Source organism: Bos mutus, chromosome 5 (assembly GCF_027580195.1).
Source record: "Bos mutus isolate GX-2022 chromosome 5, NWIPB_WYAK_1.1, whole genome shotgun sequence".
NCBI classification, from domain to species: Eukaryota; Metazoa; Chordata; class Mammalia; order Artiodactyla; family Bovidae; genus Bos; species Bos mutus.
Window position 1 is genome coordinate 63,885,843 of NC_091621.1, and position 15,265 is coordinate 63,901,107.

At 36.7% G+C, this 15,265-nt stretch overlaps 1 protein-coding gene across 1 annotated transcript in view; it reads right to left on the reverse strand.

Annotated features, from left to right (window-relative positions):
- Positions 1-15,265, reverse strand: part of SYT1 (synaptotagmin 1) — a 624,258-nt gene that overhangs the window by 482,991 nt on the left and 126,002 nt on the right. Inside the window, exon 2 of the mRNA XM_070370974.1 lies at positions 13,238-13,342. The gene's annotated coding sequence lies outside the window, so the exon portion shown is untranslated. The remainder of the gene's footprint in view (positions 1-13,237; positions 13,343-15,265) is intronic.

Genomic DNA, 15,265 nt, shown 5'->3' on the forward strand with positions numbered 1-15,265 from the left:
AGTAAGTGTCTTTTAAAGATCTGTCTATGTGTATATATATATAACTCTCCCATTGCTCATTCAGTGTTGTAACAAATTTATAAAAAAGTTATAATGTTATTAAAAACATATTTTACAAAGTTATAAAATAACAGCACCTAGAAAATTAAGACGTTGTACTCCTAATCTTCAGATTTATCACTCCAAGCCAAGTACAGTGTCAAAACTTATCTATAAATATTTGATAATTGAGAAGTATTCTAAAAATTTATTTCATCGTCAGGAAAAACTGTATAACTTTTTTCACAAAAGATAATTTTCTATCTTTTCAATCAGTTCAAGAACAGATTTCATGGGACCTAATTAACCTTAAAAGCTTCTGCACATCAAAGGAAACTATTAGCAAGGTGAAAAGACAGCCTTCAGAATGGGAGAAAATAATAGCAAATGAAGCAACCGACAAACAACTAATCTCAAAAATATACAAGCAACTCCTACAGCTCAACTCCAGAAAAATAAACGATCCAATCAAAAAATGGGCCAAAGAACTAAATAGACATTTCTCCAAAAAGACATACAGATGGCTAACAAACACATGAAAAGATGCTCAACATCACTCATTATCAGAGAAATGCAAATCAAAACCACTATGAGGTACCATTTCACACCAGTCAGAATGGCTGCGATCCAAAAGTCTACAAATAATAAATGCTGGAGAGGGTGTGGAGAAAAGGGAACCCTCTTACACTGTTGGTGGGAATGCAAACTAGTACAGCCACTATGGAGAACAGTGTGGAGATTCCTTAAAAAAACTGGACATAGAACTGCCTTATGATCCAGCAACCCACTGCTTTACACACTGAGGAAACCAGAAGGGAAAGAGACACGTGTACCCCAATGTTCATGTCAGCACTGTTTATAATAGCCAAGACATGGAAGCAACCTAGATGTCCATCAGCAGATGAATGGATAAGAAAGCTGTGGTACATATACACAATGGAGTATTACTCAGCCATTAAAAAGAATACATTTGAATCAGTTCTAATGAGGTGGATGAAACTGGAGCCTATTATACAGAGTGAAGTAAGCCAGAAGGAAAAACATAAATACAGTATACTAACAGACATATATGGAATTTAGAAAGATGGTCAATATGCGAGACAGCAAAAGAGACACTGATGTTTAGAACAGTCTTATGGACTCTGTGGGAGAGGGAGAGGGTGGGAAGATTTGGGAGAATGGCAATGAAACATGTAAAATATCATTAGGAAACGAGTTGCCAGTCCAGGTTCGATGCATGATGCTGGATGCTTGGGGCTGGTGCACTGGGACGGCCCAGAGGGATGGTATGGGGAGGGAGGAGGGAGGAGGGTTCGGGATGGGGAACACATGTATACCTGTGGCGGATTCATTTTGATATTTGGCAAAACTAATACAATTATGTAAAGTTTAAAAATAAAATAAAATTGGAAGAATAAAAAAAAAAAAACAGAACAGATTTCAGCACTCCTTCTGTGGTTTCTTCAGACAGTGTGAACACATTTTGCCCTTTATGATCTTCAGTGTCCACCATTTTTTATGATGGCCTACATGTATTTAAATTCATATTTCATGCTTCTCCGTTTCTCATTTTAACATCTTGAAATTTCTTTGCTCTCTTCTCACAAAGTGATGTCTCAAACCTTAAGTAATTCAGGTTTTGTTGCTCTTTCTAAATTTCTTTGAATTCTTTTATTTTAAAATTTATTCTATTAGAGTATAGCTGATTTACAATGTTGTGTTAATTTCTGCCGTACAGCAACATGATTAATTATACATACATATATTCTTTTTCAGATTCTTTGCCATTATAGTTTATTATAGGATAATGAATATAGTTCCCTATGTTAATTCTTGTTTTTTAAACTTTTATTGGAATACAATTGATTTATACTATTGTGTTAGTTTCAGGTATGCAGCAAAGCAAATCAAGTGTATCCACCCTTTTCTAGATCCCATATAAGTCATTACAAAGTTTTGAGTAGAGTTCCCAGTGATTGTACCCACCTTACTCTTATGTTTCTATTTGAAGATCTTAGAATGATGCTGATTTTAAAAGTAGCAAGTTTTCAACACTTCAGCTGTTCTGAACCAGAAACTCCATTTAATTCATTACATGCTGCCAAGTCACTTCAGTGGTGTCCGACTCTGTGCGACCCCATAGACGGCAGCCCGCCAGGCTCCCCCATCCCTGGGATTCTCCAGGCAAGAACACTGGAGTGGGTTGCCATTTCCTTCTCCAATGCATGAAAGTGAAAAGTGAAAGTGAAGTTGCTCAGTCATGTCCGACTCTAGTGACCCCATGGACTGCAGCCTACCAGGCTCCTCCATCCATGGGATTTTCTAGGCAAAAGTACTGGAGTGGGGTGCCATCGCCTTCTCCGCTAAAATGCAATAGTCTACATTTAATGATGGGTCAAGAATGATAACGATGATTTAGAAGACACATTTGAAGCTCTGTTCAGAAGAATGACAATGTTACAGATTAGATATCTGAAGAAATAAATGACGAGGACAGTGAAGCTTCTGTATTTTAGGCCAGTTAACTACCTATCAAAAGGGCACTTCTCTGATGCTATTAAAATTTCAACCTTTTGACACAGAGATATGTCAGCAATGAATTTGGTTTGTAATAATATGCCATTGATGATAATGTCTTTTTAGTTTAGTGAATCCTAGAATAACTAAGTTTTCAAGGCTGAAAACGGGTTTGACTAAAATCACTATATATATATGGTGGTGGTGGTTTGGTTGCTAAGTTGTGTCCCACTCTTGTGACTCCATGGACTGTAGCCTGCCAGGCTCCTCTGTCCATTGGATTCTCCAGGCAAGAATACTGGAGTGGGTTGCCATTTTCTTCTCCATATATATATATATATAAATATATATATATATATATCCATCTATATATATATATACAGTTACTCAAAATTATTTATGAGTGGTGAACTTCTTTAAGCCATTTCCTAAAAGGACCAATGCATTGATTTTGATCTCATTATTGATAAAAGTTTATATAAATGTGGAACTCGAGTTTGCTCCTTTCCTTCAACATACGAAATTATGTTTCGTGTTGTCATCTTGTATTTTAGTTGACGAGATATCTATTCTTTTTTTCCTTGCTTCTTTATATGCTCTTTGTTCTACCTGATTTTTAAGATCTTTGCATTATCTTTGTAGTTCTGTGGCTTTGTTAAAATATATTTGAATTTGTTTTTCCTTATCTGGTTTGCGGCTTGGAGTGATTTTCTATATGGTATTCATAGCTGTGTGCTCAGCCACTCAGTTGTGTCCAACTTTATGTGACCCCATGGACTATAGCCTGCCAGGCTCCTCTGTCTATGGAACGTTCCAGGCACGTCTTTCTTCAAATATGGAAAACTTTCAGCTATTATCTTGTAATTAATCATCTGGCATTCCTAATAGACATTAGTGTGCTTTCTCATTTTATTCCTCTATGTCTTTTAAGTTTTCCATCTCTTAACATTCTGTGTTTATTCTAGAAAAATTCTTTAGGTGTAATTCACAGTCCATTAATATACTCTTAGGTCATTTCTCTTTTTATCCTAAAAGTTTTCATTAGTTTTTTAAATTTGGAAACTGACTGTATAGCACAAGGAACTCTACTCAGTGCTCTGTGGTGACCTAAATGGGAAGGAAATCCAATAAGGAGGGGTTTATATATATATATATATATATATATATATATATAGCTGACTCACTTTGCTGTACAGTAGATATTAATACAACATTGAAAGCAACTATATACCAAGGAAAAAACTATAGTTTTCTTATATTTGAGCATTTGATACTTCAAATCTACTAATTTGTTCTCATGGTGTCTTATTGTTGGTTTTTATTTCTTATTTATCTATAATTTTTAAGGGACTAGTTTATGTTTTTTCATATTGTTAAGCCATCTCAAAGCTTTAGGATTCAAATGCTCTTCCTTACGGTGCCTGCTTATTCTTTATGCTGATAATTCTCATGTGGGGCTTTATCACTATTCATTAAACTGTAAACTCATTTTCAGGTTATTTTTTCCTTTGGGATTCCTATGTGCTTGGTTCAGACATGTTTCCATATAGAATTGTAGGTTTTCAGTAGTTTATATAAATTACATTTGGAGGATTCAGGCACTGTGAATAATATACAATTCAAGTCCCATACTGATATATGCCCAAGCATGGTCTTTTGATATGTCACAAGACAGGTATTTTTCCCCTCTGTTTCATCTAGATTCCTATGCAGACAAGCTCTAGTCACTTCCCTGGATCACTGGGTGCAATTTTCTTGCTGCTTCATCAAGGAGGAAGGAGCTCCTTGCTGGTCTTGAGTTTAGGTGAGAATTCCAGTTCCAGATCTCTAACCTATCTTCAGTTAGATAATTTTCCTTCCTATTGCCACAATGAATTCTCAGAAGTCTATTATTTCATATTGATTAGACACACAGAATCCTTACTAAATTTAAAAATGGCTACTATGACTTCATCCATTGTGAAGTTCCTTCGCCAGACAGAACAACAGAGCAAAAGATTTGTTCTGATTTGTCTCAGAATCAGACATGTAGTCATTGGGAAATGCAACAAAGAAAAATTTGAGGATCAGAAATGATGCTATTAGTACCTTGGATTGTGGAGTATTTGACTCCATAATCACCACAATGTAGTCACCCTGACATTACTTAGCCCTAGCTAACAGAAGCAGAAGAGATTAAGAAGAGGTAGCAAGAATACACAGAACAACTGTACAAAAAAATGTCTTAATGATCTGGACAAACACAATGGTATGGTCACTCACCTAGAGCCAGACATCCTGGAGTGTGAAATCAAGTTGGCCTTAGGAAGCCTTAGGAAGGCCTTACTATTTAAAAAACAACAACAACAACAACCAAAAAAAAAAAATAAAAAAAAGTTAGTGGGAGGTGATGGAATTCCAGCTGAGCTATTTCAAATCCTAAAAGAAGATTCTGTTAACGTCCTGCAATCAATATGCCAGCAAATTTGGAAAACTAGGCAGTGGCTGCAGGAATGGAAAAGGTCACTTTTCATTCCAATCCAAGAAAGGCAATGCCAAAGAACGTTCAAACTACCATACAACTGCACTCATCTCACATGCTAGAAGGTAATACTCAAAATCCTTCAAGCTAGGCTTCAACAGTTTGTGAACTGAGAACTTCCAGATATAAAAGCTGGATTTAGGCAAAGGCAGAGGAACTAGAGATCAAATTGCCAACATCAGGTTATCATTGAAAAATCAAGAAAATTTGAAAAAAAAAAGTCTAATTATTTTTCATTGATTATACTAAAGCCTTTGACTGTGTGGATCACAACAAACTGTGGACAATTCTGAAAGAGATGGGAATATCAGAACACCTTGCCTACATCTGGAGAAATCTGTATGCAGGTCAAGAAGCAATGGTTAAGAACCAGACATGAACAATGCACTGGTTCAAAATTGGGAAAGGAGTATGTCAAGGCTGTATAATGTGACCCTGCTCATTTAACTTGTATGCAGAGTAGATCATGCGAAATGTCTGACTAGTTGAATCCCATGCTGGCATCAAGATTGCCAGGAGAAATATAAACAACTTCAGATATGCAGAGGATACCACCCTAATGGCTGAAAGCAAAGAGGAACTAAAGATGCTCTTGATCAAGGTGAAAAGGAGAGTGAAAAAGCTGGCTTAAAACTCAACATTCAAAAAACTAAGATCATGGCATCCAGTTCTATCATTTCATAGCAAACAGATGGGGAAACAATGGAAACAGTGACAGACTTTATTTTCTTGGGCTCCAAAATCACTGCAGATGATGACTGCAGTCATGAAATTAAGAGATGATTGCTCTTTGGAAGAAACCTATGACAAACTTTGATAGTGTATTAAAAAGCAGAGACATCATTTGTAGACAAAGGTCCAAAGCTATGGTTTAGACAAAGCTATGGTTTTTCCAGCAGTCATGTATATGGATGTGAGAGTTGGACCATAAAGAAGGCTGAGCACGGAAAAACTAATGCCTTCAAACTGTGGTGCTGGAGAAGACTCTTGAGAGTCCCTTGGACTGCAAGGAGATCAAGTCAGTCAATCCTAAAGGAAATCAGTCCTGAATATTCATTGGAAGGACTGTTGTTGTAGCTCCAATATTTTGGCCACTTGATGCAAAGAACTGACTCCTTGGAAAAGACCCTGATGCTGGGAAAGATTGAGGGCAGGAGGAGAAGGGGGCAATAGAGGATGAGATGGTTGGATGGCATCACCAATTCAATGAATATGAGTTTGAGCAAGCTCCAGAAGATGGTGAGGGACTGGGAAACCTGGCGTGCTGCAGTCCATGGGGTCAGAAAGAGTCAGGACACGAGTTATCGACTGAACAACAACAACGCAGATTAGTTTTCTCAGGCAATATAGATTTATCTAATATGTAAATTTATACATGGCATTTAAGAATTGTAAAGCCTTAAAAGAGTTAAAATAAGTGGATCGATGGATTTTAACACATGAACGACAGTAAGAATCAGTGAGATTAAAAAGAGTAAGATCATTGGAAAAAATCTGAAGGAAGAAAATGTAGATTAGAACTATTGGATGACAACTATTTTGTGGGTCTGAATATGCATGTGTTTCCTGTTAATAGTCTGCCTCTCCACTAACATGAACCCTCTATGAGAACAGAAGCCTGGACATAGTGCTTGGAAAACTGACTGGCACAGAAGGCACTGTTGATTCAATAAGTTTGTGACCCAGGCTTTATGATGGACAAGGTTTATTGCACCAAGGGCTAGTAGAGAACAAAAATATATTGGTTGAAAACCTACGAAATGTCCAACAAGCTTATATGTGATGATAACTGGTGATATAGGACTGGTCAAGCAATTTCAAGTGTCACTTCAAAGGCAGGGAGGAACAGAAGCATTTGGGGAACTCACACAAGGTTGAGTGGCAATACCATTTTGTGGTCTTATTAAGCCAGAGGTTTCATAGTGGTTTTTGAAAGTTGTGAAGCAGAGATAGAAATAACTCAAGGTAGACATTGACCATTCCTGTTCCAAGACTTTCGTTTGAATGTTGCCAATATTCCATTTTATCCTTCACTCTTGAGAATGGATTGGGAAAGAGGGATGCTTCACATTAAAAATCTCTTCAAATCTTCTTCAATGGAAAAAGAACCATTTTTTTTCCCCTAGTGGAATTTCTGGAGTGAAGAGGGATTTTAGGAACCTATATGATAATTTCTGTTGTGCCTCAACCTAAATAGTAATAGAGATTCTGGAAACTTTTCTTTTAGACAATTTATTTTACTAAAAATTAGAACCAATGAAATGTTATGGACACTTTTTTCAGGAAAAAAAAAAGTACTTTTTACACTGAAGATTAGCTTAGTATTGAGACTTGATCAAATCAAGAGACGCTAATGATTACAGGCCTTTATTTTGCAATTATCAATTTTTCTTTGGAGGAAGAATTTTAGTCATGAGGATATAGTTCTGTTTTCCTTTCCACCTCTACCGCTTGTTCTTTAGGGTAAATAAAAGTAAAGGGGACTCAGAGCTGCTAAGACTTCCCTGACCTCCAAAGAAGAGAGGAGGAATAAGACACATATGCCCTTATTGGGGCCCCATTCCTTGGATTATCTAGACTTCACTTCACCATCCCAGGTACAGATACTCTCTGTTTCCTCAAACTATCCAAATTTAATGACTAGAAAAGCAAGACAAATAGTAAAATAGAAAATACTAAAATTCAAATAGAGCAAAATATTCTTTTTGGTCTAAAGTCTGGTCTAAAAGTAGCAAATTTAGCAAAGTACCTAAAACACAGTAGATATTCAAGAAATACTTGGCAAATTAAAGAAAAACCTGTAGGGATAGATGCAACAAATAGGTAATAATTTTGGTCCAATTGAACATGATGCTGAATTTTTTGAAAGTCACAGAGGATAGAATACCTTAGGCAGTGGGGTCCAATAAAACCTTGAGTGGTAGCTTGAGTCACTGAGAGCAAAAGCTGTTGGTATTAGGCTATGAGATCACCAGTTCTCTCTTTTCATATCTCTTGCTAATGTCCATTGAATTAATTCATGCTCACTGTCTCTGCTTAAACCTTTCTCTTGATCTGCTTTCTAAATGGATGTGAACCTACAATATAGATCGATCCACTTAAAAACTGAATACACCTGATGCTAGTGGTAAAAGAATCTGCCTATCAATGCAGAAGACACAAGAGACACATGTACAGTCCCTGGGTTGGGAAGATCATTTGGAGGAGGAAATGGCAGCTCGCTCCAGTGTTCTTGCCTGGAAAAATTTCAGGGACAGAGGAGCCAGGCAGGCCACAGTCTGTTGCAAAGAATCAAACACAACTGAGTGACTAAACATGCATACACACACATACACACACACACACACACCCCTGTTTCCTTGAGTGATAAACAGACCATTAACAAGCATCTTCTCTACTTAATAGTAAATTTAATACTGCTTGGGTACCTGTATTTGATACCACTTGCTCCTCAAGCTCTTCTCTTCCTATCTTCTCTTCTTATACTTTTCCTCTGTTCAGAAGAATACTACTCATGTTATAGATACTATCTTGGTGTTTTACAAAGATCCCCTACCCTCTCTTTCAGTTTCTCATTTACTTATAATCAAACATGTTTTTCTTTAGTGTTCATATTCAAAGTAAACAAGTATTTAAAAATATTTTGTTTAATTGGTTTACTTTTTAGAATCACATAGTATTGTTTCCTACGATTTTCCACTTCAGAGCTGTTTCTTTTACAAATAACATAATTTGACTATAATTTTGTGGATTAAAAAAAATTGAATGTGAGCATCCAACATCATTTATAGCATCATATGTATGTGAAAATGTTTTGAGTTCTAAATATTCAACTTATAAGTTAAACTTTTTAAATACAAGCCAATTGAATTGAATGTCTGCCTGTATTGTAAATGTGATTTTTAAAACCAGCCGAATCAACCTACCTGACTTCAGGCTCTACTACAAAGCCACAGTTATCAAGACAGTATGGTACTGGCACAAAGAGAGAAATATAGACCAATGGAACAAAATAGAAAGCCCAGAGATAAATCCACGCACATATGGACACCTTATCTTTGACAAAGGAGGCAAGAATATACAATGGATTAAAGACAATCTCTTTAACAAGTGGTGCTGGGAAATCTGGTCAACCACTTGTAAAAGAATGAAACTAGAACACTTTCTAACACCATACACAAAAATAAACTCAAAATGGATTAAAGATCTCAATGTAAAACCAGATACTATAAAACTCCTAGAGGAGAACATAGGCAAAACACTCTCTGACATACATCACAGCAGGATCCTCTATGACCCACCTCCCAGAATATTGGAAATAAAAGCAAAAATAAACAAATGGGACCTAATTAAACTTAAAAGCTTCTGCACATCAAAGGAAACTATTAGCAAGGTGAAAAGACAGCCTTCAGAATGGGAGAAAATAATAGCAAATGAAGCAACTGACAAACAACTAATCTCAAAAATATACAAGCAACTCCTACAGCTCAACTCCAGAAAAATAAATGACCCAATCAAAAAATGGGCCAAAGATCTAAATAGACATTTCTCCAAAGAAGACATACAGATGGCTAACAAACACATGAAAAGATGCTCAACATCACTCATTATCAGAGAAATGCAAATCAAAACCACTATGAGGTACCATTTCACACCAGTCAGAATGGCTGTGATCCAAAAGTCTACAAATAATAAATGCTGGAGAGGGTGTGGAGAAAAGGGAACCTCTTACACTGTTGGTGGGAATGCAAACTAGTACAGCTACTATGGAGAACAGTGTGGAGATTCCTTAAAAACTGGAAATAGAACTGCCTTATGATCCAGCAATTTTGGGCATACACACTGAGGAAACCAGAAGGGAAAGAGACACATGTACCCCAATGTTCATCGAGCACTGTTTATAATAGCCAGGACATGGAAGCAACCTAGATGTCCATCAGCAGATGAATGGATAAGAAAGCTGTGGATTTTATATACAATGGAGTATTACTCAGCCATTAAAAAAGAATACATTTGAATCAGTTCTAATGAGGTGGATGAAACTGGAGCCTATTATACAGAGTGAAGTAAGCCAGAAGGAAAAAACCAATACAGTATACTAACGATATATATGGAATTTAGAAAGATGGTACGATAACCCTGTATATGAGATAGCAAAAGAGACACTGACGTATAGAACAGTTTTATGGACTTTGTGGGAGAGGGAGAGGTGGGAAGATTTGGGAGAATGGCATTGAAACATGTAAAATATCATGTATGAAACGAGATGCCAGTCCAGGTTCAATGCACGATACTGGATGCTTGGGGCTAGTGCGACCCAGAGGGATGGTATGGGGAGGGAGGAGGGAGGAGGGTTCAGGATGGGGAACACATGTATACCTGTGGTGGATTCATTTTGATATTTGGCAAAACTAATACAATTATGTAAAGTTTAAAAAAATAAAATAAAATTAATTAAAAAAATAAAAAATGAAAACCAGGAATATTTTATTGATAAAATGATTCTTATGAATCTGGAAGACAAATTATTCCAACTATTTCAGGACATGTTTACTTTATAAAGTAAGTACACCTGAAAACCTAAAGATTTTGATCATTGCCCCTTCTAACCTTTGTCTCAGTAGATTCTACAATGTAGGAAACAAGAATTAATTTTATAGGTCAGATAGTCTCTACAGTTTTCCTGTTAAATCTAATGTTGCTTTTTTGTGCTCATCCAGTGCCAGAGGTAATCACAACATTTTCTTTCTTCACGGTTCAGAAGACAGTCCTTTGTCTCTTCTAACTTCAATGTATACTTCAGAATTTGGCATTTTAAGTTGGCAAGTTGTGTCTGACATTAGGGAATTCCCTAAAATCAGATAACAGAAAAAAATTCACTTATGAATAAATGGGGTATCCATTTATGATGGATTCATGAGCCAAAAGGTTTTACTTAGTTGTACCAATAAATTATCTTTTGAAAGTTTGACACCCACAAGAGTTATCTCAGTGGAAAGTGTAACAAAAGTACAGACTGGAATTCTTAAAGAAATGATGCTTGTTAGACATATCTAATATTGAAAGAATGACTTGATATTTGAAAATTTCATAAAACTAGATTCAAGTGTGAAAATAATAATTGTACAAATATGAATTTAATACACTTTACTATCACAGAGATCATTTACTATTTGGTGACAAACGTTTATCTCCTTAACATCTTTAAGATTTAATTTCAAAATATTTAAGACTCAAATGAAAGGAAAAACAGTCTAAAATCCTTTGTACAGTCCTAGGAGGCAATGGCACCCCACTCCAGTACTCTTGCCTGGAAAATCCCATGGATGGAGGAGCCTGGTGGGCTGCAGTCCATGGGGTTGCAAAGAGTTGGACACGACTGAGCGACTTCACTTTCACTTCTCACTTTCATGCATTGGAGAAGGAAATGGCAACCCACTCCAGTGTTCTTGCCTGGAGAATCCCAGGGACGGGGGAGCCTGGTGGGCTACCGTCTATGGGGTCGCACAGAGTCAGACACGACTGAAGCGACTTAGCAGCAGTAGCAGCAGCAGGAAAAATAAAAATCCTTATTTGTTTTCAGTATATTCTTGTCAATTACATGTCTATAGCTTTACAATATTTTCTCTTGTCTGTCTCCTTGCCAACATATTGAAGAGTATTGCAGTGCTCTGAGATGATCTGATATACATATTTAAAATGCTGATTCTAGAGCCCATTACCAAAGATTAATGTGGAACGTAGGAATAGATATTTTCTTAGATTTGCTTCAGGCTACCTTTTGAGATGTTTCTCAAAATATTTGCAGAGTAGAAGATGAAACTGTTTCTAAAAGGCATCAAAGTAGAAGGGAACAAAACGGAAATATTTTAAGAACTGTATGGTGAGAACCACACTGTCAGAACAGCAGCAGTGTCTTTCATTATATAATGATTGAGATAACCATTATATACTCACAGTGACAATTATTACCTAGGAAACTACTTTTGAGTCCTGGTAACATGCAGTTTCAGAGTCACTTCATTTGTTTTAATAATCTATGTAGGGAAATCGTAAAAATTAGAAAAAAATGTTTCAGCAGTTACAGTGATCCTATAACATCATACTGCATTAGAGATAAGAGAAACTTCTAGTATTGCAATGGTTCATTCCCCAAAGGTGAAGAACTGTTTTATAATACAAGCCAACTGGACAGGTTTATTTAATAAGGTGATGAATTTGTAGGAGTATATCACGGTTTTATCTGTGTATGATTTTAGTATTGGAGACCTACTGTAGCCAACTTTCTAAGGAAGAAAAAATTAAGATGCAAATAGAAGAATAAAGCCCAAGACACAGCCTCATACTATAGTATTATTTCCCCTGTATACAATGAGAATCATGTGAAAGGTGATTCTTTAGAAATCCAAAACTTCATTAACATGGTATTCCCAGTAATAATAAGTGAGATAATTTAATCACCTCCAATTTACTTCAGAGAATCTTGTTTATGACTAGTGAAAGGGTGTTCAACATGACAGACCAAAGAAGCAATTTGATTGGTTAATGAAGAATCTAAGAATGATAATTGAATTTGATGGAATTCATTAGTTAGGACATTCAAGCAGATACTTTACAACTGCAATTACGAACACTAACATATGTAATATCACAATATGATATATGTTCTTCATTGTTGAATGTGGCTTACAAGAAAGAGTAAGACATAGTGTGGCACAAAGAAACATCAGCCTGAGACAAATTCTGCCTCCACCCCCTTCCCTTACCCAAGACTGTTGCTAAAATCTCATCTGAGTAGCAGGGCACAGAAGCACAGAGGCAGATGCTATGGCATATTCTTTCAGAATGCAAGGCTGCTCAAGATCATCTACAGATAATGAACCATGACAACTTTGGATCTGATAAAGTACAGAATGAGAATGGGAGAAGGCAACAATGTCATAGAGGTGGCCAGGGCCCCATCAACTAAACCAGCATGTCAAGGACATTAATACCCAGTAGTAATTTCAAAAGATATGAACGATATGATTTCCTTTACTGCCAAAAAATATTCACTTGAAATAAGAGATGCAGTCCTATAATTTTCCATACAAATGCATTTTTCTTCCACTTATCACAAGATCATCAACAAAAGATATCAAAGTTTCTTTTTCCATGTACCTTAGACAGCTGCAGTGCAGAGTCCAGAAATGACAGGTGACTGGTCTTCCAATCTGAAGGCAGGTGTTTGTCAAGCTCTTGCTAGTTCTCGTTTTCCTGGTTTTCCTTGAGAGAAAGAATTAAAACATTCATAAAAATGCTGGCCTGCAACTCTGTACTCACCTTCACTACTGTGTATATAGACTTTTGCAGAGGCAACCCATTCATTATACACATCCAGCTCTAGCTTCCTTAATTCCTGGTTGCATTAGGTGCTCCAGGCTAAGAACCAAGAAGTATGCATCATGCAGACATAAAGAAAAATCTAGAAGAAGAAATGTTTCAAGAAAAAACAACTTTTTTCATTATTCTAGAAGGTGGGTCAAAAAGAATCTTGCTGCGATTTATGTCAAAGAGTGTTCCTATTTCCAGGGCAGGGAGAGAGATGCAGATGTAGAGAGTACTATTACTGACATGATTGTTCACTTTAATATCACGTTAACATGATTTCAAATTTAAAAACACTAGAGCCTTGTGGACACGGGGAAAAGAAGAGGGTGAGACAAATGGAGAGAGTAGCACTGACATATATATATACACACTACCATACGTAAAACACAGAGCTAGTGAGCAGCTGCCATACAGCATGGGTGGCTTACTTGGCGCTCTCTGATTACCTAGAGGGGTGGGCTGGTGGGTGGGAGGGGGGATCAAGAGCGAAGGAATATATGTATACATATAGCTGATTCACATGTGTACACAGAAACTAACACAATCTTGTAAAGCAATTGTACTCCAATTAAAAAAAAAAAAGAAAAGAAAGCAACTTTCCCCCTATTTCTTTCAACATAGCCTGTTCCATAGCATTGCTCCGGAGAGGAGAAATAGCATGTGCTGCCACAGAAGGCACCTAAAGGAATTACCTCCTGCGGGGAATTATCTCTAAGCAATTCACACTTTGTTTTGCTAACAAGACTCCTTGTTAGGATACTGGAGTGCCATTCTTCTCTGGCAGTGTTCCCCCACCTTTTAGAATTATTGAAAAGCTAACTGAGTCTATTTTGATTTGTGAATCTCTTTGTAAGCAACAGCAGCTGCAACCGTGCTAATAAAAAGGAAACGCGTGGCTATTTACCTTAGGAAGGACACTGAAACACTGCACATACAAAAGCATTTGAGTTGTGGAGGAGGTCTATCAAATATTTTCATAGTTCCCTTCCTTCCCTGCTTCTTTTGTCCTTTTCTCCTCCCTCCTTTCTTTTCAATCCTTTTTTCCCCCTATTCTTTCCTTCTCTTTTTATTCTATTTTTTAATACACTTTTTATCGCATTTATATATTCTCAGAAACAGAACAACCTATCTTATATTTGAAATTTTTAAATAATGATTTTAGAATATGAAATCTCATAAGTAGCAGAGCTCATTCACAAATGTGGACACACACAGGGAGGCTTTAAGTTATCAGCTGCATCTTGTAGCTCCGATTAAGAATGGAGGTTCTGCTGATTCCAGTGGCTCTGATACTTATCAGACCATTCTGCTCTCTTTACGGTTAGAGTTTCAGTTCTCTGGAGAAAGCTAACATGGAAACACTGTTATTTGAGGATTCACATTTCCTACTACAAGTTAAATGAATGCACAATCCCCTACAGCTTTCCTTATATTCTGAATAGCATTTTATAGTTCCTCTGCCGTTATTAAGGAGTCCTCTTTGCCAACTGATGGGCCAGAATCGTTCTGTCTTACATCCATGTTGGAAAATCTTTTGGGGGTTTCCTGGGTTTGTGAAAACCTTAGTTGTTGGTTTCAAGGAAAAGAAGATGCATAAGAGAACATAATTCCTTGACTGGCTTCTGAGCTCCATTTTGCCTGGCTGAGACAGACAAGGGAAGGCTGACTTCAGCTCAGTCTGTTCCCATTATATTTAACAAATATTAATTGAAAGTCTACTGTGGACAATTTGTTTTTGTTGGCCAGGGAGGTCTTGTGATAAAAAAAAAAATGGGACAAGATACTTTCTTGCCTCTGAAAGAACTGGAGAGACAGATG